General features: G+C 43.5%; 1 protein-coding gene across 1 annotated transcript in view; it reads right to left on the minus strand.

Moving 5' to 3' along the window:
* TMEM178B (transmembrane protein 178B) overlaps nt 1-27,197 on the minus strand; it is a 367,840-nt gene that overhangs the window by 68,580 nt on the left and 272,063 nt on the right. The window lies entirely within an intron of this gene.

The raw sequence follows: 27,197 nt of genomic DNA on the forward strand, positions 1-27,197 counted from the left end.
AAAAAAAAAAAAAAAAAAAAAAGAACACACTCAATGGAGCCCTCCAGCAGCACCCTCTGCAGCTTCCAGAAAGCTCGAAGTTCTCCATCAAATCATTCCAGCAAGTCACATTTTTTGTTCCCTAATGAACAGTAGAATTTGTCTCTCATGTGCTCTTGCAGATGGCCACCCAGTGAAAAGACCACATTGGTGTCTGAGGCTTGAAATCTTGGGGACAAAAGAAACCCCACTGTGGTGGGGAAGAGGCATGGAGAGAGACAGAGGAGATGGAAGAAGTGGGGAGGAGAGAACGGGCTATTCACTGCCGCTTCCCTGGTGTTGGCTCCTGCACCTGCCTCCTGTTTCCCTGGGTTATTTCCCAGGCTCCAAGGCACAGGGACTAGGTCACAGCTGCTACCCAAGCAGCACAGCCAAACCAGGGATCCCCTCACCTTCAATGTACCTAGATGGCAGAGGCTTTTCACAAGCAACAGGTGTGCAAAGGGCTTCTCCTTATCAAAACAGTTATCCAGGACTTAAATTTATCCCTCTGGTTAGACTCCAAGAGTTGTCACAAAGTTCTAGATGGTAAAAGTCAAGCAAAGGTCTTAAGTATCCTAAAGTTTGCTTTTGATATCACCCCTAACCCTGGTCAAAGCCTCCTTACTGAGTCCCCCATGTCTTAGAAAGTCCCCCTGTGCACACTGAGGCATCCCTCTCCCATCCTTGCCTTAGTGGCCTTTCTCACTACCCACCCCACCCTCACCCCCACTCTCCTGACGCTGGCCAGGACTCCAACTCCAGTATAGTTGAGCTGGGCCCCCTCCCATTTCCCCTGCTGCCCTGATGCCAGAGAGGCCAGTGGCACAGCTCCGGCTCTCCTCTGAGTCCCCACTGGCTGCTGGCCTGAGAACTGCTGCAGCCGGGTCCGGGGCCTCTGGGAGGCAGTGTGGCAGGACATCCCTGCTTCTGTCCCTGACTGGGCAGAAGAGATGCGTTCCTGGCATTACACATGAGAAATCGGAAGAAAGTGGAATATAACTTCCCATGGAAGTATTCGTAATGGTGATTAAAATGGTTACAAATGGGCTCAATGGGTGTTTACTCACTGGCTGGAAAACCTGCCTACTTTTTATAGCATGGCTACTATCGGAAAATACATTCTAACCAAATCACCTACAACAGAGAAAGTTGGAGACCAATAGTTCTGCGTAAGGTCTGTCTGAGGCCTTGCTGGAGGGGTCCGACTCAGGGAAGTGACATCAGTCCTGGACTGATTTGCCAACACAGGGACCTTCACCACGCAAATGCCCTCAGGACTCCAATGATAAAGGAAGTCCAAAAATCCCAAGGACATGAACCTTTTCTTACGTCCCAAGGCCACGTTTACTTTGTTCCCCCTTGCTGTACCATTTCCAGGGAAGAGAAGCTGAATGAAAGTTAATCACTCTGATTCTGAAGAGAAAATTCCATGATCTCATTACTGCAAGCCCCAGTTGAAGTTCACCTTCCTTCTGTGCAACCCTCAACCTTCAGCGAAGATAAGCTGACACCACGGTGTTCTTGGGGCGATGGTGGTGGTACTGCTGACACTATTCTCACATCTCTTTTACTCTGCTCGACAACGTTCATGGGACAAAAAACTAAGTTCAATTTTCATGACATCCTGTCCTCTTGGTTCACTTTTTCTCCCCGAATGATCACAATCACAAATGTCTTAGAGTGTTATTGTCCCCACACAGAAATGACGGTGAGATTTCAACCACAGCTAAATTGCAGTGACTATTGAAGTGTTTGTTTTTGGTTGGGTTTTTTACCAACTCCATCATTCCTTCATCTCTCATTTTCACTCTGCAACAGTGACCTTCTCTGTGATCTCTCCCTTGGCATCATGTGGGCTCCTAATAGACTGCTAAGCAGTCACTACGCCAATTCTGTGTTAAAAGAATATTTTGTTCCCTGAGCCTTATCCCACTTTTCTCTTCTTCAAGGCCACATCTGCAGTGGCCTCTTGTCTATGAACAGATGCAGATATCACAAAGACAAAAAGAAAGGCAGTGGCCAGCTTGAGTATGGATTAAACCTTTTCTAGCCCCTTTCTGAGGCTCCGTTTCCTTCTCTGTCACACGAGAGGCCCAGGCCAGTTGAGCCCCACAGGTCATTCTGGCTCTAAAGCCCTCCGTGGCTGCAAATGCAGCAGGACCAGGTAACTGGTGCAGGGAGAACACCGCGATGAGGGAGGGAGGTCTTTGGGAGACAGGCTGGCCTGGGGCGGGGAGGAGTGGGTGTCGTGATGGAACAGTGGTGGGGCATTTGCCTCTTTTGACCTTTTGAAACAGATTGTTTCTCCTCTTCCTTTGAATTTCGGGTTGCAAACTCCTGGGAGAGGAGGCACACAAAAAAACCAGGAACAGCTTGGGATGACAGACAGGTGAGGTTCTCCAGCCTGATGATATTGCTATTTCCCTGGTGTGATGACCCACTCCCTCCACCCAAGCTGCTGCCTGACGCCTCATTTCACCTCTATGGGGGGTACCAAGAGCTGAGGGGGCCCCCACGCCTCTCGTGGCATCCCACCTCACAGGGCACGGCCAGATGCATAGCTGGGAGGATCCTGCATCTCCATTATGATTAGGAGGGTGAAGATAATTCTATTACCAGTAATAGTATGTTGCAAATACCCCATCTCCACCTGTTAATCAGTGCCACCCCCTCCTTTCCTCCCGAACATGAAGCGACGCTGTGTAATCATGGCATTTTGCGGGTGACGCTGTTTATTATATGTGGTATTTCGGTGGTTTGTGTGGGAGAAAGAATTAATTATAGCTCTCTGATTCCAACCTCTTTCCCACTCCCACCCCATCCTTCTCTCCCATTCCCCTGATATAGAAATCCATACGTGTATAAATAAGCAGACTGAACACAGAGTGCTGATTTGCTGTTAACAGAGTGAGGACCAAGCCAGGCACCATGGGCAAGGTTCCGGCACAGTCACAAACCAGCAGAGAGGCCCGGGGGAGGGGGGACCACTCACGGCACTGGGCTTCAGCTCCCTCATCCTGAGAGGGGAGGAACCCACCAGCCCTGCTCTTGCTCCAAGCTCGTGAAAAGGTTCAAAACAATCAAACTCTGGAAACGGTGCAATGCTATCTACATGTGAGGCTGAATTCTTAATAACAGTCCTACGCTTGTGTGGATTCCTTCCGTAGATTCCCCTGGAGTTTATCTATAGCCAGGTATCTTTGGATACTAAGGAGCTAGAATCAGAATGATTAGATACACACACGTTGGCGGGGCCTGCTCAGTGTCAGAACAAGACGCTGGAAACAGGAGTGAGGGGGCGGCCCTGGGGGAGCAGAGGCAGCGAGGACGGGGGGAGACAGGAGATGCTTCAGGATGATGACAGGTCAAGGGCATCGCAGGTGGGCTCGGATTTGTGGGCAGCGCATGTTTAACTGTGAAGGAAGAACTTTAACACAGGCTTGCATGCTGGAAGACATTCAGAGGAGTGAGGCAAAGGAGGATTTGCGGTGAGATATGGCTGAGGAGAAAAAATATATAAAAAGAACTATTTATGTCATTCCTCTATTCTGTATCTTAGAATCTGAGAATATGTAAACTAACCAAAGCATAGATACAAAATGGAAAATGCTCAAAATACCACAGATCTATATTAACACTGGTGTTGGTGGAAATAATGTCTATGTCAGGGACTAGATCCCTGGGTCGGAGGTACCATACAGATTATTATTCCACATAGGGGCCATGACTTGGTATGATTTTATCATACATTGTAGAGGTTGAGGCATTTTATAATGTAATTTATAATCCCCTGAACAATCCTCGAAGTTAGATACTATAGATCCGGAAACTGAGGCTCGGAAAAAATGTAGATATTTTGTCCAAGGTCACAGCCAGTAACTAGGAGAGCTGGGCTTCAAACCTATATCTCACTCCTGAGTCACCATGCGGGGCCACCTCTCATGATAGGCAGGAGAGCCTCTGCTTGATATTAGGCCCACACAGCAAGGATGTGGGGAGGCCACGTCTGAACCAAACCCTTTTAGGCTCAAAGCCTAAGCTCTTGCCATCACACCAAAGCTCTGAAGAAAGACACCAAGACCAACAACAGTCAGGTGTGGACTAACCATCATGACGCTGCTGCATTCTTTCCAGACTTTCCAGGATCTGCAGCAAGGCACAGAGGATGCCACTGCAATGGTTAGGAGGAAAACTCTTGACTAAATTGTGCAGAATCAATCTCAAAGCAAAATACCCCAGAAATCCGACTACAAGTCAAGAAGAACTCAAGTGACAGAGCTTGCTGATGATTCATTGAGACAAGAGGAGTTTCCATTTACAGTGGCCAGTCTTTTGAAGGCAAAGAGAACATAGAGTAACAGAGGGTAAACTCCAAAGAGTCAAGCTGTCTTTTGTTTAAAGAAGGAAAGAAATATTCTAAGCTAATAAAATCTTCCTAAATTAAGGTAGAAAAACATGTCTTTGAATGAATTTCCCAAAATGGGGTGTTGTAAACTTGAAATTCATTTGTCTGGTTAGCCTACCCAACATTCTTCACACCCCAAACACAGCTCCCTAGGGAAAAGCGTGTATGTGATCTTTGATAACCATGAAAATGAACCACCAGGGGGAATAAAATCAAGGTTTTCTTGAGAACATGAGATATTTTTAACGATTTTGTCTCAGGGACCTTACTCTTCAGAGCAGCTGCTGGTGTGTCCATTAAGTCATGAGCGTTTCCACAAAGACCACTAAGCTCTGATCTCAGGATGCTCTGGGTTGAATTCTTTCTCTTCTCCTGGCCTCTTAGCCACATGCCACAAATCCAAGACCCTTCAACCTCTGTCTTTCCTTGGATGTCCTCTGGCTCCTTCTTTCCTTTTTGATCTCTCCCTACTTTGAACGACTACTACACTTTGCACTCTCGGTTGAAAGCATCGATTCTGTAATTATTATTCCTCTATTAGTTCTCTTTCTCGTGGTTTGAAGTGCTTTACATTTCCTTTGACTTCCTCTCAATGCCAAGTAAATAGTTGTCGCTCAGTAAATATACTGCTGATTCAGTGACCGATTAAGGATTTAAGAATTCCGGTTTCATGGTAGCAAGAAGACTAAGTTGCCCTGAGTAAGAAAAACACCCACCCCAGGCACCCTAGGAGAGCATCTGCTCCCAGGGCATCTGCCCCTTTCAAAGAGAAGAGGAAGAACCCTGCAGGAGAAAATGAGTTATCATACACACCGTGAATTATGGGCATCTAAATGTATCACAAAAGCACAGGGTAAGATTACTGCAGCTGATGCTTTATCTACCTCACATAACAAGGTTTGGAGACGGTGAATGCTGCACTTCTGGTTACTTGGTAATGACTCACTGTAAGTCTTTTTTCCAGACATGTTAAAAGTTTTGGCAAGAGTGTGTGCCAGATGAAAGCCCCATTAGAAAGAACCTGTATCTGGTTTGCCTCAGAGAAGGAAGTCCACCCTTCAGTCTCTTAAATCCACTCCCAAAAGTTAGATTATGGCTCCCGGAGGCCTAGAAGATCACTGCTGGCCACTGCACCAGATTTCAGTGTTGATCTTATCTTTCTCCACTCAAAACCTCCAGTAGCACCCCTTTAACTGCTGGATAGAGTCAAAAGCCTGCCATGTGTGACCCTTGGTTACTAGATCCTTCTTTGGAAAAAGAAATCCAACCATAAAAGACATTTGGGGGACATTTGTGGACATTACAATATGAACTAGGCATAGGTGATATTAGGGAATTATCGTTCATTTTCCTGGACGTGGCAATGGCAATGTGGCTACATGGGCTCGTGGATATATGCAGGGATGAAAGCTCCTGAAGTCGGTAATTTACAATGAAGTGATGCACTAACAATCAAACATTTCTGATAGGTAGAGAGAAATATGAAGTGAACATGGCAAAATGTTAGGTCTGAATATGGATATTCCCTGTTCGCTTCAGAAGTATAGAAGCATAAATTTTCTTTCTAGTAAATAAGTATCAGAATTTTGGTATGGGATTGCATGCTAAAGGCCAGAACTAGGAAATTATAATTCTTGTCTGACAATCCCAAACTATATGTAACATCTCTAATCAAATGGTATTCTAGGGCTAGGTAGTTTGAGACTTTTGTTTTGAATCTGAGTGGTAAGTATATCACTGTTTATTGTACTTTTCTTTCAACTTTTGTGAATGTCTAAAATTTTTCATAATAATAACACTTCTGTGTATATCCCAAAAAAGTGAAAGCAGGGACTGCAACAGATATTTTTGCACCCGTTTTCATAGCAGCATTATTCACAATAACCAAAAGGCAAAAGCAACCCGAATACCCATTAGCAAATGACTGGATAAATAAAATGTCATACGTACATATAATGGATTGTTATTCAGCCTTAGAAGGAAGGACATTAGGACTTACACTCCAACATGGATGAGCACTGAGAACATGATGCCAAGTGAAACAAGCCATTCACAGAAAGACAGACATGATTCTACTTATATGAGGTCCCTGGAGGAGTCAAATCCATAGCGACAGAGAGTAGAATGGTGGTTACCAGGGGCTGGGGGAGAGGAGAATGGGGAATTCGTGTTTACCGGGGACAGGGTTTCAGTTTTGCAAGATGAAAAGTTCTGTAGGTAGATGGCGATGATGGTTGCACAACAACGTGAAGGTACTTAATGCCACGAAACTATACATTTAAAAATGGTTAAAATGGTAAATCATAAGCATATTTTACCACAATAAAAAAAAATTCATACTAAAGAGTTGAAAGAAAAAAAATAAGCACACAAACAGTGAGCCACAGTCTGGCCTTCGAGGCCACCTCGGCTCTCCTGAGAGTTTCCTGCCCAGCCTCAGTGCCCCTCCGCTAGGCCTGCCATCTGCTGCTCTCTCCTCCTCCTCCATCTGTTAGATCCCATCCACTTTTGGCATCCAGCTCAGATGCCGTCTTCTTGTTAAAACCCTCCCCGATTCTCCTGACCAGAACGATTCCTTCCTTCTCTAATTCCTGCTGCATATTGTCTGTATTCTCCATAAACGTTTGTTTGCTCTTAGAAACAAAGTCAACGTTCAGATACTGGCCAAGGCTGAGCGCACTGTGTATATAGTTCATTTGAGATTCCCTTCAGAGGTAGAGGAGCATAAATTTTCTTGCACAGAAATACGCACACTGGAAAGGTTATGGGTGACATGGGATCGAGAGCTAAAGGTCATAACTGGGAAATTATGATCCCTACCTTCGATTCCAAGATATATATAACATTTCTAATCAAATGGCATCCCAGAACGGGTTGGGGAGTTTGAGAATTTCTAGCTTTGAAAGCCCAAAAGCAAGGTAAGCCAAACTGTAGAATGTAATATACACCCCTAACACCGCTGTGGGGTACCTGTAGGGGCTGGGCATGAGGGAGGCCCCTTTGGAGTAGGGGAGGATTTCACCAAGTAAAACTCACCTGATTCTGAGTGGGAACTGATCCCTCTAAAACCACAGGAAAGTATTTTTGTGGAATAGGATATATAGTACATGAAAACACAAACAACTTGTCACTTGAGAATGGAAATCACCAAAACTTGCTCACAGTAGGAAAGTGTAGACACAGGGCTTAGAGCACACAGTGCATGTGATAAAAGAATAACACAGAACCACTTCACAAAGAGAATATTTCCCCCAAAGCCCAGGAAAGAAGGAAGGTTGTAACTCGATTTTGCCCTGACTTCCTGCATTTTGTCTAAGCCTAAATGATTTTCTCTCTCTCTTTCTCTCTCTCTCTCTCTCTCTCTCTCTTTTTTTTTCGAAGGGAATTTTAACCTGAGAGGAAATAGGTTTTAGTGCTTGAAGTATTTCTAGGTGAGAAGCTAAAATGTCCCTTAGTAGTAATTGCTTAGGCCTAGAACAAGATGTTTTCCAGCCATGTACTTGGTCCCCAAAGGCCACCTTCTGTCAGATCCTGCTCAGTTCCAAAGAAGCTGTATTTTCTAAAGGAAAAAGAGAATCTCTCTTCCCTTCTAGCCATCCCAGCCACATCTTTGGGATGCTCGTGCCAGTCACCTCTCTGAAAGACCGAGGTCTCCTGAAACATCCTTAATCCTCCAAATCTCTGAATAACTCCCTGTTCAGATTCAAAGGTTTCTTGTAAAACTGCAGACCCCACACGATTTTCTCTGTTTAGATTCATTTAGACATCTTCCAACAATAATGCCTTTGACACTTATCAAGGACAATTTTGAAAGTAAAGGGGATTGTCACTCTATTGATGGCTTTGACGGCTTGGTGCCGCCTTGTGACAGCTGGTGTAGTTGGTGCACTAGTGTGTTATTATTGGCTAATCAGAGATCTTAAGATCACGGGAACATCAGGGCCTCCCACACCCATCAATCTTCCCCAGCTCTAAGTGGTAAACACATAATAGCTATCAAGGCTGTTTCTTTTACTATACTATATTAAGTTGTGCAAAGATGTACCCTCTTTTTTCCATTAGGCTGTATAAATGGAAGTCCGGGCCTGAATATGACCCAGTTTCAAAAACCAATTTACTAGAGAGACCACTCCAGGGTCCAGAAGGGGCTGTTAGGAGAGCAGATGTGACTTTCTCGTCATAGCAAGTTGGCAATAGAGAAACAGATACCCGTTCCCTTCTGAGTTACACATTACCCCTGTAATTGACAGAGGAGAGCCCAGAAGAGGTATCCATCTTTTGCTATGAATTCTCCACTTATACTTCCTGGACCTCATGTAAGTAGTGGTATGAGGAAGAAGTGGTACACTTGTTGGCATGTTCCTGCTGGCTGGAGTTCAGAATTTGGAGTTCGTTTCTGCCAGCTTAAAGAAACCCAGGAAAGCCCAGTTCCTAGACATTGTTGATCAAGACTTAGAGAAACTACACTGGATTCAGTTGGACTTCGGAACCAAGGAAGCTCTACTGAAACCTTACTTGCTGCCAGAAGTAAGGGACCACAGGTCAGCTTTTGGACTGTCCCAGAACATTCATGTGGAAAGTTTGAAGAAGTGGTATTATTTAAAACAGTTGTAATTCTTCATAGAAATTCCAGGAAGCCCAGGGTATTTGATTTCACCCATTTTTGTTTGTTTATTTGTGTAGATCCTTGGAAATGAGGGTGAGTCTTCCCGACTCCTACCAAAATCAGCCTGAAACCGTAGATGAAACTCCAGCATCACACGACTTGGAAACGGTGATGGAGCTGGGCACATGAAAACCAATGCTCACCACCCAGCAGTGACTGGTGGGAAAAGTTAATGCAAACCCGAAGTAGTTATCACTCTAACCATTTTTAACTAGCTCTTCAACCATTTCTAGGATTAGTTTTGGAAATCACAACATGATCCTTCCGACTGGCAGGAAGGGGCACGGCATGGTAGGGGAGGCGCAAAACCACCTCAGGAAGAAGAAAGAACTCATCTGCTTTCTCCTTGTTTAGAAGAATTCAGCATGAATTCACTGAAGCAATGAGAATATTTTTCACCTTGAGAAAAGTACATCAATCCTTAGTGAGTTCACATTTATACTCACGGCATACCAGGCAGTATTATTAGTGATGGTCTTAAAGTAGAAAGTGTGCATAGCATTTATCTCAGGCAAATGCCTCCACGCCAGGCCTGACCCGCTGAGCGGCTTCCCCGGGGCAGTCCAGGTGAGTTCTTATGGAGGTCTACTATGAGCCTGGTCTTGTGCCAGGTCTGGAGGAGCCAGAGCTGCTTCCTGCTGACTTCCAGGAACTTCAGAGTCAGATAACAGCATGCTTAAGCCAAAATAATAATATCTGAGTAAGGAAAGCTGCTCCCCTCCCCAGCACACATGTCCTGTATGGTACTCTGTTGCACCCAAGTGCCCCAGTGGACACAACCTCACACCAGGAAGACACAACACCCCACAGAGTCCCCTGATGAAAGCCCAAAGGGCGCGTAGTTTGGCAGCTAGAGCAAGTCACGACAGATAAGTGGAAGAAGGCAGGTGTCAGCAGTAGGTGGGGAGAGGCTGAGAGAGTGGGCTTTCCATGGAAAGCAGGCGTGGCCAGCAGGATGACCAAGGCGGGAGGAATCTGCTTGAGTTTTGGGTTCTGTGACAGAAGAACAGAGCAAGTGTGGGTGGATGAGAGGCCCCGAAACGGAACAGTTGTGGGTGAGACGTGTGGAGATGGAAGACAAGTGTCAGGCCACGGGGAAGCGCAGCAGGAGGTGGGCGGCTGGGCAGAGGGAGGCCACCCACTGGGTGACAGGAACGGGGGCACACAGATATGTGAAGGCTGAGTGCGTCCTCCTTCACGAAAAGGAGTCTTCTAAATATAGCTTCTCACCATGAAAACCTCTTCAAAGTCCTGACTGACTGGAATTAAAAGGTGGGCATGAGGGGGGATTTATCTGCACCCCCAATCTATTTTAGGAGGGAGACAAAATGTCATTCTGTAATTTACCCCTGACCTATTTAGACTAAATAGAAATAAAATGTGGATCTCTAGGAACTCGGAAGCAGCAGAATTTCTTTCCCTCACTGTAATAAGTTATGAGGAGCTTAGGGGATTTCAAACTATCTTTTTCTACAACAAGTGCCTCAGTTTCCTTCTCTGTAGAATAAAAATAATAATATGCACCTGTTTTATGGGGTTACTGTAAAAATAAAATGAGGTAGTGCATGTATTTAGCCCAATGTTTGACATGTAGTATAGGCTTGATAAAGCAATATAAATATTATCTAAGGTTCCTTCCAACTCTAATATTGGAGATTCTACGAGTTCTGTCAAAACTAATTTTATCATTTTCAAAGCAGAAGGACTGTAAATGCCCTGAAGTTGCATGCAAAGTTCATATTGTAGGGGACATGCCTGCCCAGCTCAGGATGACTTCCCCATCGCTGGGAATAGGCCCACACTCCACAAAAGAGCACCCTACCGTTCTGAAACAGCCCACAGATTCTGATTCGAGCTAGGACAATTAACTTCTTTCTCCTGGGATTTTGAAATTTTGGGCAGATAGGGACGCTGGAGATTACTGGAGCTGAATTACTGAAGGTGAGTCAAGGGGAAGACTGCCCTGGTCCCAACCCCACCCTTATCTAGGTTGCTTACTTCTTATTTGAGTCCATGAGTTTCCCCAGCATCTTTCTTTTTTGTTTAACTTAGCCAGAGTTGCTTTCCACTGCTTGCAAATGATAACATATGTATGCATAATCACATTATTTGGAAAGAACATCCACAGCTTTCATAATAGTTTTAAAGTATTCCTGAATTTCCCCCAAGAATGTTCTCACCACAAAGAAATGATAACTGCAAGAGGTGATGGATACACTACTTTGATTTGATCATTATGCAATGTGTGTGTATGTATATACATATAAAAACATAAAATCATACCCCATAAATTTGTACAATGCATTAATAAATGCCAAACAAGATAAAACAAAAAACCAAGAACACAAGACCTTTGTATAACAAGGAACAGAGAAGCAGCTCCATGGAGAGCAAGTGACACTTCATTTGACCCATTGGAGAGCACAGTTCCTGAGAGTGGATTTTAACGCTTCTGACTTCTCCCATGCTCCAGCGTCCAGGGAATGGTGCTGAAGTTTGTACAAATCCCCAAACAACCCTTTGTACTAGAATGCCATCAATGAGTAGATAAGATTTTTAATCAAGTCATCACCCAGGAGAGAAAGGAGCTGAAGGAGAAAATGGGAGGACTAATTAAATCCATGACAATTCAGAGCCTAGAAGGTGGTAGCAAAGTTTTAAAACCACCTCAGCCCCTCAAAATCCCTAAGCTTTTTAGAGGCCACCTGTTCATGGGGCCCAGGGTTTCTGGTCCTTCTGACTTTGATGAATGCAGGCTAAGAGAAGCTGAAAGGCAGAGCAATGTGGTGGAAAGCTCAGAGCCTTGCAGAAAGTCTTGTCGTCATATGTAACGTAACAAGTTCGGAAAGAAGCCCCCGAAGAAGAGTCTAGTACCTCTGTAATACAACCACGCCCTGTTGGGGCCAAACTAGCAGTTGGAATCATTTTTTAAAATAGGGTGGTATAGAGAAAAGGGCTATCTTCTATTTTGTCAGGTAGTTGCTCTTCTTACAGAGATGGGAATGGAACTGAGGAACTGGTGACAGCTGTTTCTGGACTCACCTAAGTTGGGGAGAGTTAAGACCAACGGTGGCCCAAGAATAACAGGAAAAGTTCTAATAGTGCAAATAGGATTTATGCCTTGAAACGTGGCTGAGAATAAGCAGGACAGACAGGTAGGACAGTATAAAAAGGCATAGTCCCCTCAACAGAAAGGATGATGTGAAATACTATTTGCTATGCGAGCACTAAAGGTATGCTTTTGGAACCTAGGCTCTTTCCCTCCTATTTGCTCTATTATAAAAGAGTTTAAGGTTATAGGCAATGTGTTTCTAAACTTTAAAAAAATGCATGTCTTTATACAAAAAGTCCAAATGGCTGGGTTGTGTGGAGTATTTCTGCAAATCTCGATTGTGCTTACAGAAAGTCAGACCACCTTCGAGAATGTGCCTAGAGGGGGGACCATCTCATGGCAGGGCCATAATTATGTACATATAGCGCAAGGCATCTGGTTCAACTTTAAGGACTAGTCTTGTAACACGTTATTTCATTTCCACGATGGACACATTTCATGTGCTGAAGAGCTGGCACGATTAAGGACCCTGAAACATCAGGAATAGGGTCATGAGTTTTATCTTGAAAAACATGAAAAGTAGGAAAAAGATTCTCTTTCTGATGGAAAAAAAAATTGGAGGACCTTTCTAAAAGCCCATATAAATTTAAGTTAGGATGATCATTTGGAGCAAAGAATGTGTGGGATTTAATTTTAAATTCAGGGATGCATAACAAATATAGAAAGAAGGTTTGATTTTTCTGGGAACAAAGCTATGTGGAAATGACAATGTAAGAGTACCAGCATACTCCATGAGAGAGGATAAGTAGACTAATTATGCATGATGGGTTTCTATACTACATAGATTATCAAAATACTGGGTGATCAGTGAGATCTCAAGTAGAACTTGACCTACCGAAAGTGAATCTCTGAGAACATATTTCAAAACATAGAGGAAGATGAGCAACTCTGCTGGTAAAGAGAGTCCTCCATGTGTTAAAAATAAAAGCAGTTCTAAGAGCCACAGTTCAATGCCAGCGTGAACTCGAGCAAGGGAGGGCATTGGTGGCAACTGAGAAGTAAAGACCAGGCTGCAGCCTTCTACCTTGGCCGAAGCATTGGCACCACCTGGGGCATAGCGAGTTTGCCTTTCAAGCTTCCAAAATTCTAAGGGGAGTGGGGTGGGAGGGTGGAGCAGTGGAAGTAAAGACATCTAAAAAGGAGGTAAGAAAGCTTCTCTGGACCCACACTGGTAGATGCTGCTATGATTTCTACATTTCTCAAGAGAATCCAGAGACAGAGAGGAACTTACCACTTTGCTAAAGCATGACTTTGAATTGTGTGCACCACGAGGTGTATTTGTGAAATGGAATCATTTAGCTAGTGGGAAAGGCTAGTCGGTCACCTGGCACACCCAACTCGGTATGTTTGTGTTGTTTTCTCTCTGTCATTACATATGTATTAGCACTCATAAAGTGATTATTTTTTAAGATTGCCTTTCTTGTGAAAAACATTCCATTAAAGAAAGCTGACACTAATGCTAGTAATCGATGAGAAGAGGTTTAGAAAGGAGTGTTTTATATAAAATAAAAAGTGGAATATTGAATTTGGCAGTAGATCAGACATGTGGAATAAACAAGTTCACTTACATGTACTAGGAAAATTAGAAAATATAATTTATGAGTGTCTCAGCCAGTGCAAAAACTGTCATTTATGGGGGATTTTAAAATAATGTAGAAATATTCACACATTGGTAGACCTATCCTTTCAGAATCCCACTAGACTCTCAGCTTCAGGAGGGTAGACTTTGGTACTTCTTAGATTCCTGTGCCTACAGGGGTGCCTGGCACACAAGAGGTTGAGAGACAGCCAGCAGCCAAAAAACATAGTACCTAGTGGTTCATAATGAGGAATTTGGATATAAGTGCAATGGAAAGCCTTTGGGCACTTTTATGTAGGGGATTGACACATTATTCCTGTTTTAAAAGGCTACCTGGCTGCTGTAAGGAGAACAGATGATAGGAAGAGCATTGGTAAAAGGAGGTGGACCAGTTCCCCTTAAGGAGAAAGCTCGTAAGAATAGACCAAGTGAGCATCACAGTGGCCTGGATTTGGGGGTTGTGAATTTGTTCAAGATAGATTGGAGACTAGAACCAATAGATTTGCTGGTGGAGTGGGTGGGGGCTTAAGGAGAGAGGAATCAAGCATAATTTGAGCAACAGGATGGGTACTGGTGCCATTTATTGAGAAGGGCAAGACTGAGGAAGAAATAGTCTTAGGAGAGGAAAATCCAGCTCTGTTGCAGGATGTTAAGATTGAGATGAGTATTGAACATCGTGTGGAGATGTCAGTTAGACATCAACTGGATAGCAGAAGGCAGCTGATCCTGGAGCTCAGAGAGGTAAACAGAGCTGGAGATTTAAATCTGGGATGAATAAATGAATGTCTGAGACCTACTCTCTATATTAAAAATGGAAAAAGTTCTAGCCAAGACAAAATCACCTTCAGTGCCCCTCAGTTAAAAGAGAAAATGTATTATCCTTGTGGGCAAAAAAGAGAAATCTGAATTGTCATTGTCCTAAGATGTACAAGTCCCTCCTACACTTGTCAACCTACCCTAATTACACAAAACCTTGGAGAATAGTTAGGATTTTTTTTTAATGTAGGCAACGTTGGCTACTAAGGTCCTCATTTTCTTGATTCTCTTAAATATATTTGAGACTTATTGTGCCCTAATCAGGCAAGGTTGGAAGAACATGTGGAAAGAAGTAAGGGAAATAGAAATAGACTTTTTAAATAAAAACATTTAGATAGAAGTATTTGAAGCTCAGGAAAGAAAAAGAAGAAATATGAAAAATGGAAGTTATTTCTTCTAAGGAAGGAAAAATTGCACACAATACTTAGCTTTCTGACAAACCAAGTGTGGCACAGGAATCTCAAATGGAAATAACTTCCTCTACTACTACAGAGACAGAATCTACATCTCTATTCAGGATGGGAGGCTGGGATTGTCCATTACTCAGCTTAAGGATCAAGAAGAACTTAAAGAATGTGAGCAAGTCCACGAGAGGAAAATCAGGAGAAGATGTTGTTAAATTACTAATAACTACAAGACTTAGATGGGGAAGAGGTCCACAGCACTGAATTACATGTAAAGATCTCAGTCACACCGATGCTACACTTGCCCCGGCTTTAGGGATTGGGAATGCTTCCATCCACCTTACCTCATTCCCTGTGATAGTATGGGGTAATGAAGCAAGCACACAAGAGAAATATGCTGTGTGGGCATGTCAGATGGGGATTGCACTGTGGTTATAGGGGTGGGCAGGTGGGGGGCAGACAGTGATGGATCTGTCATTAGGGACTCAGCAGCCATAATATTAGCCTCTGTAATACCCAATTATAGGTCTGCTTTCTTCTATAATAGATGTATATTTGAATCTGAAATTTTCTGACAGACTGAGAGGTCTAAGTTTCTTTTCAGAGAGGATATCCTGCCTCTAAAATGTGCTGAGAGCAGCATGCTGAGACTTCTTCACTTACCATGCAAAGATCAGCTAAAAAGATCTAATACTACAGCTGAGAAGGATTACAAATTATGTGAATAATTATCTTAAGGATCAGGATGATAAATGCATTCAGTTAATATTTGCTTATAGAAAGGCATATAATCCTCCCCCAAACAAACACATACCTATGCATACACAGTAACAACAACGATTAGCAGTTGAATTTCTACTGTTTGAAGGGAAAAGAACACATCATGATTTTTCTTTCTCAAGTGTCATCAAAATACTGGGCCTGAACATAAGCACAAAATAATCTTAGTTGTACACAACATACTCTATTTGAGTGGGGACACTTGGCAAAATGTGTATTCTGGTCAGGAAGGCAAAAACACCAATAACTTAAGAATTTTTGGTATGAAAGCCATCAAGTTTGGATATTGCAAAGAAAGGGTATTGGGATATCATTTTCTAAAGGTACAGAAAGTTTCCTACAATTGAATATAAGATGGAGCCTCCTCAGAAGCAGCCTTAGAAAAGTCTTCACAAAAAGAATAAAATATGATTTAAAGATTCAGATATTTCAGATGTTTTGGTATCCATCTAAAACATTCAGATCTTTTGTGTATTTAGATTTTTGTGCACAGTCAACAAATATCAACATAATTGACCTCCTTGATGTCCCTCGAATTAGCCACTGTAGAGTTCCAATTAGTTCTAGGCTGTCACAATGGTCAGCACAAATGTGTGGGCACTTTAGTCAAGTATTCCCCCAAATAAATATCTAGGCCTAAACATTCTGTCACTGAAATATGTGTTGTTAAAATTCGACTAAATGTGCTTTCAGATTTACATTTATGGGTAAAGGACGGAGAGCGAAAGAACTTCCTGGTCTATATCTAGAATAGTAAAAAGAGATGGGTAGAAAAAGACTTTGTTGTGAAATTCTCTGAATTTACATTCATTTCCAAATTCTTTAAAGGTAAAAAAAAAATTTCTGGTAGAATTGCAATAAATATGAACCATTCCCCAATTTGATAAAAATCTCCCAACCACTTTTTCAGTGTTAGCCTGAATCAGAAGCCTTCACTTCTTATATAATAACACTCGTAATCCAGAAAGGAAGAAAGGGAGAGAAGGGCGGTGGATGAGAGGGAAGGGAGGCGAAACAGACACAGGGATCATGCGAATCCATGAAGCTCCACGTCCACACAGAAGACCTCATCTGGGTACCACAAAAGATTTTCATGCTGCAGAAAATCAGAAGAAGGTGCACAAACCCTCTATTTGGTAAAGTTGTGGGAAACCAGCAAGTCCTAGGATTTAAAAAAAAACAGTAAGCCAAATGATTTTGGAGATAATGTGACTGTTTTAGGTTTGCTCCTCATGGACCTGCTGAGGGGCACGCTGGCAGTTTCAGAAGGCTCAGGAACGCTCTCCTAGCTGGCCATCTAACAGGGCTTGTGGGCTACAAGGCCTGTCTGAGCAGAGAACTAGAAAGAAACAAAGATTCACACATATGGCTTTCCAAATTCAGTGTGGCTCCTTTTGGTCTGCGCTTTTCCCCAGCAGAGGCTGTTTCTGAGGCTGTCTCTGCCCATCGGTGCCTTTGTCGTGTACTGTGTAATAAACTGCAGTTACACCACAGGACCTGGACATCCGGGGCGCCCCAGAGGGCAATTCTGAAATGGTACTTGGCTAATGGCAGCATATCCCACTTCCCAAAGTGTGCGGGGACGCCCGCCAGGGAAGAGAACCGGCCGGCAGCGTTCTCTCCCTCCCGCTACCACCCCTTCCCCTCTCCTGCTTCCATCCTCCAGCAGCAATGAAGGCTCCATGGAAATCAAACATTGCTCCTCTAAGGGAAGACCACCTCTCCAACAAAATGAAACCCAGATGTCCCGGTTGAGCACAGAAAGGAGAATCTCCAGGTTGGTGGAGGGTCAGTATGGAGGAGCAGAGGCTACGCAAGGAGCCTGGGCCTTGTGCCCAAGTGTCATCTTCCCCAAGGGTCCTCTCACTTTGTTACCGTCTCCACAGCCATGGCGACAACCCCAGTGTGTGTTGCTATCAGACAATTATTTCAGAAGTGGGCAAAAACTAACTCTTAGCTCAGCTAAAATTAACTAGTGCTCTGGTTTTCTTGGGAGGTGATTCGGAAAAAACCATATGGGCTGGACTCAGTGACTCACTTCCAAAGATTAAAGTATGGAAAGGGAAAACTAGTAACTTTTAAAAAATGGTCACTAGAAGAATAGTGGTGAGACCTTAACCAAGTGATCAAGGTTAGCTTTGCCAGTACAGGTCATGTTGTTAGCATCTAATGCAATAGGAAGGGCACTTGCCCTCTGTGGAGTTCTTCCACAAAACCTGTAACCCCAGTCCAACTGAGGAAAACACCAAACAAATTCAAAATGAAGGACGTTCTACAAAATACCTGAGCAACATTCTTCAAAACCGTCAAGGTCGTGAAAATAAGGAAAGACTGAGAAACTGTCACAGACCCTAGGAGACTAAGGAGACATGACGACTAAATGCAATGTAGCATCATGGAACAGAAAAGGGACGTTAGTAGAAAAAGTGGTGATATCTGAGTGAAATTGGGAGCTTAATTAACAGTAGCATACCAGTGTTAATTTCTTAGTTTTGACAAATGTATTATGGTTATATAAGATGGTAATATTAGAGGAAATGGAGTGAAAGATACACAGGAATTCTCTGTACTCTCTTTGCAACTTTTCTGTAAATCTGAAATTATTCCAAAATAAAAAGTTTATTTAAAAAAATACCCGGGGCCGGGCGTGGTGGCTCACGCCTGTAATCCTAGCACTCTGGGAGGCGGAGGCGGATTGTTTGAGCTCAGGAGTTCGAAACCAGCCTGAGCAAGAGCGAGACCCCGTCTCTACTAAAAATAGAAAGAAATTAATCGGACAACTAAAAATATACAGAAAAAACTAGCCGGGCATGGTGGCGCATGCCTGTAGTCCCAGCTACTCAGGAGGCTGAGGCAGAAGGATCGCTTGAGCCCAGGAGTGTGAGGTTGCTGTGAGCTAGGCTGATACCATGGCACTCGCTCTAGCCCAGGCAAAAGAGTGAGACTCTGTCTCAAAAAAAAGAAAAAAAAAAAATACCCGGGTTCCAAAGGAACCAATAGATTTTAATACAAAATTAAATCTTAATTCCTTTTTGATATGTTTCATTTATGGTGGTTTCTTAAAATAACAGAAGCAGTTTCCATGCATTATAGAAAATTATAAAATGTAGATAAGTAAAAACTGAAAATCAAAACAAAGCATTGCATTTTTACCACCTAGAAATCAACTGTTACTATATTATGGCATATTCTCTTTCTGGTATACATGTATATATTAATATTTACCTATAGGGGATCTTAGGTTACACACCATCCTGCAGCCTTTTTGTTTTCAGTAAATGATTTTTTCTTTTCCATTTCAGTACATTTTCATATCTAATACTTTTACCATATTCAAATTTCTCCCCCAGATGGCTTTACAGCTAGCTTGTTCAAGCAGTATCTAACCCAGGATGACTGCATCTGATTGTTACATCCTTTACAAATGTTTAAATCTAACACATTCTCCCTGTTGACCCTGATTTGTGGAGACACCAAGCCAGTGGTCCCGTAAGATATCTCAGCTTTTGGATTTGTGTGATTACTTCCTGTGGTGATGATTAACTTGTCTCTCTGTCCCCTATATTTCCTAGAAACTGAAATATCTATCTAAAGCTTTGATGGATTAACGTTAAACATTTTTGTCTAGAAAACATCATAAGTGATGTTGTATAGTTGTGTTCAATTACATCAAAGACACATAACACCTGGCTATTACACCATTAGTGATATTGTGATTGGTTTCCAGATTAACCAATGATGATCTCTTCCCCATATTGCAGTTATGTTTTCCTCTTCTGACCAGGAAGTAATCTGTGAAGTCAGTGTAACTTTGGTAGTGTAACAAATGTCTATTTCCCCAATAGGGCCAGATCCAGTGATTTTCATATCAATTAATAATAATTACCTGAATCAATAATTTCATTGGGATTGATGAAATTAATTTTTTAATTGTTTCTATTATTATTAGCTGGCTTTCTTCTGTAAAGTAGAACATTCCCTAATCAACTGGGACTATTTGGTTATCCCCAAATACAGCTCCTTACAAAAAAGTCAGGAAATCTGGCTGAAGGATTTGAAAGATTTTACTAAGCATTAAGGGAGAACAAAAGGGAGATAAATGCTGAAGATATTACAAATGTAAAATAGAAACTTGCTTTAGCTTACCAAGATTAAGATAGATACACAAAGGACTGGTACAACTTTAGATTCACATTGCCTTAGTCCCTGGGTTGCTAGGTCCTGGGCTGCTTCCCTGCCGTTGGTCCCATATGAACTCCTCCAGGTGTAAGACCAAGAGGGCTGTCCCTCTTCTGTTGCTCGCCCAAGGCTTGCCCTCTCTGTTTCTATTTTGTGCCTAAGAGTCTGGCCTCTTCTTCAAGAATGATCTTACCTTTTAAGTGAGCCCCCCTATCTCCTAATTAATACAGCAGCACATTAAATTCTTACAGACCCATAACATGACCATTTCTAAATACACTACAAAAACCATGGCCTCCTAAATATAAGACAATAACCATAGCTTCCAATAACCAAGAATTATACGGAGTAACAGGGGGCTCATTTCCTTAAGGCTTCCTTAACAGAAAATGGTGGGAGACCCCCTGGAGTCAAATTATTTCCCCGGGAACACGATTACCCACTATAATAAGAAATAGGATGTAATACAGTTTGCTTCGAACACAGACATTAGTCCTGTCTGTTAAAATCAGCATCATAAAAGATTTCTACTATATTTGCAATTCCTTGTCTTTTTCATTTAAAAGTAAGGATCTAACTTGGACAACCTCTATGCAGGTGCAATCAGGATGGATGTAATGGAAGGATTTACTTTTTTGCAAGTCACATGGCACATCACAATGACCCCAAAATGATGGGGCCAGTATTTTCAGGCTAGAAGCAGTTTCAGTGTGGGCCACACCAAAACATTTCCATTCCATTGTGTCAAAGTCTATTGAGGTTATACAATCATAGGCATAGTTTACTCCTAATTATTAAAATCACAAGGAGATGGGACAACATTTAAATGGTTTAAAGGAGCAAATAGTCAAACACATCATCCAATATATAAGGTGAGAGGATGATCTGTTCATCAAGTGTGCAAAATCCTAAAGGGAAAGTATCTGCCAGTATCCAAGCCTACGTTAAATTATGAACAAGAAACAGCAGGGAAATACGAAGACAAACTCTCAAATCCCAGCCATGGGACATGGGGACATATATCTTAAGACAACTACAAAGTGAATACCGAATAGGAGGCAGAAGGTGTTGTGAGCCCTGGGATTTCGTAAATACAGTTGGTCCACTGCCTCGTTACGTCTGGCATTTGTGAAACCTTAGGAATGCAAGGTCTCTAGGAACGATCTAGTCTACCAGATTAAATTTTCACAAATTTAGTTCTAATACCAGAGATGAATCTATAGTCACACAGAGAAAATTGCCTGCAAAAGTAAACACCAGAGTAAAATCAAGTGACAAGCTACTAGTTTGGAAAAGGAAGTCTCCTGAATGCTTAAGTAATCATCACATGGGGAGGCACGTGCAGGAGCACTTGGGAAGAGGCGGCCACACAAACAGGACAGATTCTGATGCTGTATGAGCCGAGGGCTTCTAATCTGTGCTGTTCATTCTTGCTCCGAACCCACTCTCCCCCCTTGAACAATCACTCTTTCTCACCCACTATGTATTCTCCTCCCCACTATGATGCACACGACCAAGAAGAGGTTTGAGAAGGTTGTATACAGAAGAGTGTTTGCGAGTGTTGTCTACACTGCAAATCTGTGTGTGTGTCCTACACAGGTAATGCTTTTTAAAGGGTGGTTAGCCAGAGTGTCTGGCACCCTAGAGCACCAGGAAATCATCCACAGAGGCCTGCGGTAGAGTCCTGTCTAAGTGCTGATTTCAAATCAAGAAGTATGTATTAAGCACTGTGTTAGCGCCACGTGGCTATGCTGGAGGTGGTGCTCCTGGTCCCGGGTGGTTACAATCCTGGGCTTCATGTCAAAGACATTGGAAATGGACAAAGCACACCTTGATGACCCCACTCAGGCTTCCCACTTCATCAGCTACAGGGTAGATCTGAGCTTTCTGAACTTTCCCTTCATAGACACTCTTTAAGAAATAAAATGAGAGGAGATGAGCATCCTTTAAAAATTACAGCCAGTTCCTTCCTTATCTGTTAAAGTCCATCACCCTGACATGGATTTAATGTTTGCCTAATTAATAAATGTGTGCCCACGTGAGGAACTCAGTGACACATTTGGAGTCCCCTTTCACAAATTTCAGGCTCACATTCTGACTGCTGCGCAGAGGTGTAAATACTTTGAATCACCTGCCTCTGGACTCTAGTGGAAAAAGGGAAAAGAGCCCTGGAGTGGAGATGGCGCTGCACTGCCCAGCTTGCCCTTGAGATCCAGGCCCAGCTTCCCCAGCTGCGGGTGCTGTTGGCTGCTGCGGGCTCACAGCAGAGGCTGCCTGCCCCAAGGGAAGGCCCCTCCCCGGGGGCAGCCTATATCCAATGACTGGCTGGTATGAGGGGTAGGTGATAGGCCTGGTCCCCTTGTCTCAATTGGCACTTCTTGGAAGGGCCACCCAAGCTCTAGGATACCTCAAAGGCTGGCAAAGAGCTTGTCTGCAACTGCATGTCAGTTCAACCTGCCCCTGTGATTGGTCCGGTTTCCCTCACTCCTTAAGGGTGTTATTCTCGAGAGCATCCCAGATAAACCTCCCACATGCTGCATGCAAATCTCAGAGCGTCACAGGTCACAGGAAAACCTGACCAACGGCAAGCCGGCTGTGGCTCCATAGTGGTCGTCAGGATTTGTTGTTGTTTATCTGGGCCTGAGCATCAACCCTCACAGACACGGCCAACTCCATAACCTTTCTCTCACCATCCACTCTGGCCTCCGCCTGTTCTCGGAGCCTGCACGACAGCAGCAAGAACACTGGGGTTCACGTTTTCAGAGCATTCCCAACACACTGGGAACCGAAAGCAGCACTTTGCGTGCAAGATCTCATTTCATCATCCAAGTCCTGAGGGAAAGCACAGTTAGCTCTGTTTTTCCTCTTAGTAACCAAGGCTCAGAGAGATTAAATGACTTGCCCAAAGTCATACAGCCACTAAGTGGCTAAACCAGGGTCAGGCTGCAGGCTGTCTTGACTCCAAAACCAATGCTCTTAACTGCTAAGCCATTTCTTTCTCCTTTTTTCAATGCCTCTTTAATAGCCTTTTAATTTTTATCGCCTCCACCCCATTCCTCATCGCTGCTGCCCACAGCCTTCTCCCAAGCCTGGATTACTCAGATGCCTGGATGTCATTTACTCATTTGTGCTCCACGTCTGGCTCTAGCATTAAATCTAATCATTCACTTAGGACAGAATCTTAACATTTATTTATGAAATCTCCTTTAGAGCCACACAAAACAGTTTTCAAAGCAGTTCTCTATATTTTCAAAATAGTTCTCTGAGATTTCATTCATAATTTTAAAATAATTAAAACTTTCATTCCATATGTGAACATGGACACCTCTAGCAACTTCTCATGGGTCCCTTTTAACACAGGTACAGATGAGGAGGGAGGTTCCACATGGCTGTCCTCTGGAAATGCAGAGGAAATGGGCTCTGATCAGAGAGAGGCGATGGGCTTCAGGAACCTACAATGTGTCCGGGGACATGAATTTTATAATGTAATGCTGTGTGGACGGAGGCCCCACTGGGAAGAAGACATTTGAGTAAAGACCTGGAGGAGGTGAGCGAGTGACCCCCAAGGCTCTCTGCAGGGAGGGAACTGCCTGTGCCAAGGTCCTTGTCAAGAGCTCACCTGGCCCACAGGAGGGACAGCCAAGAGGCCAGTATGTCCCAAGCAGAGAGCAAGGGGAGAGCAGTAAGTGATCAGAGACGTGGCCGGGGTCACTGAGCAAAGGGATGATCCATTGTGTCCAGTGACGCTAATGGGTCAAGTGAGGGGAGGGCGAGGACTGACTGCTGGGTTAGCAATATGGGGGGTGTCGGCGACGGGGCCGAGGGGGGATTTGAGAGGTGGAGGGGTGGTGAGAGCCAGACTAGAGCGAGCTTAAGAGAGAAAGGAAGGAGAGGAATTGAAACCAGTGAGGATAACACGACTCTTCCGCAAAGATTTGCTGCAAAAGGAAGAAAAGATGTGGGGGATCAGTTGGCAGGGAAAATGGGTTTAAGAGGACTTTTTCAAGATGAGAAAAATAACAGATATTAGTATGCTTCTGAGATTGAGCCAGAATAGAAAAAGAAAAAAAAAATAAGATCAGAGAATCGATAAAGCAATGTCTTGAGTAGTCAAGAGGAGATGGATCTAGCTGGGTGGAGGATCTAGATTTAGGTAGAAGAGGGGATGAAGGCAGATTGTGTAGGTGGGCAGAAGGGCTGAGGAGGCCTCAGCCAGTAGACATCTGGTGTCCTGGATTCACTGATAAGTCTACGTCTAATGCAGAGACATACACTGGGGCTCGTAGCCTATAAACCTTTAGGATCCTGGTGTCATGCATTCTGGTCTCATCAAAGAGACCAGAGGTGTCTGAGAAATGAAGACACCTGGTTTGTTTTAATCTAGTGCCATTATATCCTCTTTCCTTCTAGGCTACTTATTCCACATTCACATGGTAACTTCTGTTGCTTACAATTTGGCTTTGCTCATAGATCTGCTACATAGGAGAAAACAAGAGTTGGTCACATAAGCTACTGAATATTCCTACCCATGTGAACATTTATCTCTCAGAATGGGTGCACAGTGCAGCTTTCTGGCTTTTTACATTAGTCCTCTGAACTTGGTAACTGTGCGTCCTCTCAGGAAAGATGAACCTGCTCTCAGAAGGCTGACACCACCATGTTCCTGGGCTGTGTTACTCAGACCCTCATCTAGTGGTCAAGTAGTGATGCCCTTGCCTAGGTGGAAACTGACATGCACATCCTCTGGGTTTGCCATGGGCAAAGAGGAAAAGCTCTTTTTTCCTAATGCTTAGGAGAAATTACCCAACCTCTTAAGGGTCATCCTGGTAGAAACCACCCGACTAAATACTGGCAAACGTCACAGAGCCAGAAACTGAAATGCCTTGCAAGTCCTGTCCAAATCTCGTTCATTCTCTAAGACTCAGCATAAACCCTCTTCCTCTCCCGGAAATCTTCCTCAACTATTTCAATCTAAAGTAGTTCCTCCTTGTGCTGAGCACAAACAGAACTCCCTGTCTATTATCCACACGGGGACGTTTTATCACACATTGTTCTACACAACCACATGTTGCCTAGATCAGGCTCCTCAGCTGGGTTGAAAGCTCCTTGAGGGCAGATCCCGTGCCCGATACATTTTGCATGTTTCTCAAAGCTCAGTGGAGTTCTAGAGCTGCTCATCTGGAACGGCAGCTTGGCCACACTTATCAATGCCTTCCCCAGCTGCCAGAATGAAGTGCCAGCTGCATATCCTGTACTGCCTGGCGTCACTCCTGAACTGCTGGTCAGTTCGCTCCTTTCTCTTGGCCACCATCTTGATCCTGTGAATGCAAAATACGCATGGAACCCGCTGTTATTTGGGATGACTGAGGTCTGGGCTAGCATTGTGCTGGGAGAAAGAGGGACAAAATAAGCAGAGATTTGTTCCTCATTTTTGCTTTTATATTGTTTTATTTGTTTTTCTCCAAGCTGTATGATTCTGTGAGCCTTTTTAAGCAATAGAATATTTTTCCACTTGCCGAGCATGTTTCCATTTGATGGTTTATTTAAAAGTTGCGTTGAAAAAGTCATTGTGGATATGAGGTAGGAAGTAATCCTGGCTCCAGGGGACAGATGGAATGACCCACTGGGACTCTGCCATGTCTGTTCCCAAGAGAGAAAGTAGCAGAATGTATTTGTCTGAAGTGAATTTCCTTAAACCTGGGCTCATGGCCAGTCTGCAGAGAGCAAGCTCCATTAGTAACGCGGACTGGAAGTGCTTCCCTGCTCAGCATTCTTGCTCAGGGAAAAAGCAAAACACCTTCCTTTGAATTTTCCACTTTGCTCAGACATACAAACAAGGAAGTAAACAGGAGGCCAGCCATTTCAAACAGCAGGAGAAGTCCAGAAACCCTGCAAGGAGTTGCTGCTTTGAGAGAAAGGCAGAGCCAGAGAGAGCAACAAAATTCTACCTTCTCTGTGATGATATTTATTTTTCTCTCTTTTACACACACACACACACACACACACACACGCGCGCGCGCACAAAGAAGCGGGTGGGGGAGGAGAGAGAAGAGACTGGCAAAAAAATAATTAGAGGAAATTCTAAGACAGTATCACTGAAGAAATTACATCTTCCTTTATTAATTCAACAAATAAATACTGAGTATTTATACCTTATGGGGAATGGGCGGGTCCATTTGGGAAAAAAAATAGCAGAGGGACAACAATTGAGAAGCCAAGTTGAGGCTGAAAGGGTGTTTACTTCTTTCTACAGCTTAAAAATGTCTCTGAGTGACAAGTCAGTTGGGGATGGGGGTGAGAGGGAGCCCCAGACCTCCTTCCTGGGGTGGCCCCATCTATAGGAGGGGCCACAACCCCCCAGGCTAGGCTTTCCCATCATGGCCAACACTCACCAATGACCCCTTGCTGCAGAAGGTTTCTTTGCTCAAACTCAGATGTAGGGTGAAGAGTGGGTGCAGCACGGTGCTCTTGCGAGAGAACCACGGAGAAGACACAACCACACTGAGGGAATTCGGGAACATTTTCACCCCTTGGGAATCCTGGAGTCAAAAACGAATCTTTCTGCAATCTGGCATCAAGGGCCTCACCTATGTTCATGCCGGTTTCACTTTCAGATTGCTATGACAATAACCAGATGTGCACCAACACTCATACACGATAATGTTCAGCACAGAATACGATCAGGAAAAACGAACAAAAAGAAATGTATGTACCGAGGAATGGATAAGTTAAGATGCACCCCATAGTAGAATCGTATTCACCCTTTAAGTATCATAATCTTGAAGTACTTTTAACAGTGCAAATTTTTTGTGATCGTATGTTACATTAAAAAACAGAATCACAAGTTTATGAGCACAGAGTCTGTTCATGTAAAATCCACTGAGGTGTACACTTAAGATAAATACACATTATGCACTTTACTGTACATATGTTATATCCCAAAGAAGTTTAAAATGTGCAAATATAGTGTGATGCCAATTCATAAGAGTGGCGAGTAGTGTTTCAGACAATCTTTCCTTTTTATATTTCCAACATGGCCCTGTTCTTCCGGAATAAATATGCCCCTCTACCTCCTGTCTCCCTCTCTCTGGTCTTGGGCCATTCAGCCCTCATGCTGTCCTACTCCTGAGTCCTCTGGTCTTCAGATCTTCAGATGCTCCAAGATGGACCTTCCCTAAAGGCCTCTGATGAGTGGTTTCCTCTGCCTGGAACTCTGTCTTCTCTACCTTCCCTCT

This window comes from Propithecus coquereli, unplaced genomic scaffold, assembly GCF_000956105.1.
Source record: "Propithecus coquereli isolate 6110/MARCELLA unplaced genomic scaffold, Pcoq_1.0 Scaffold302, whole genome shotgun sequence".
Classification (NCBI taxonomy): domain Eukaryota; kingdom Metazoa; phylum Chordata; class Mammalia; order Primates; family Indriidae; genus Propithecus; species Propithecus coquereli.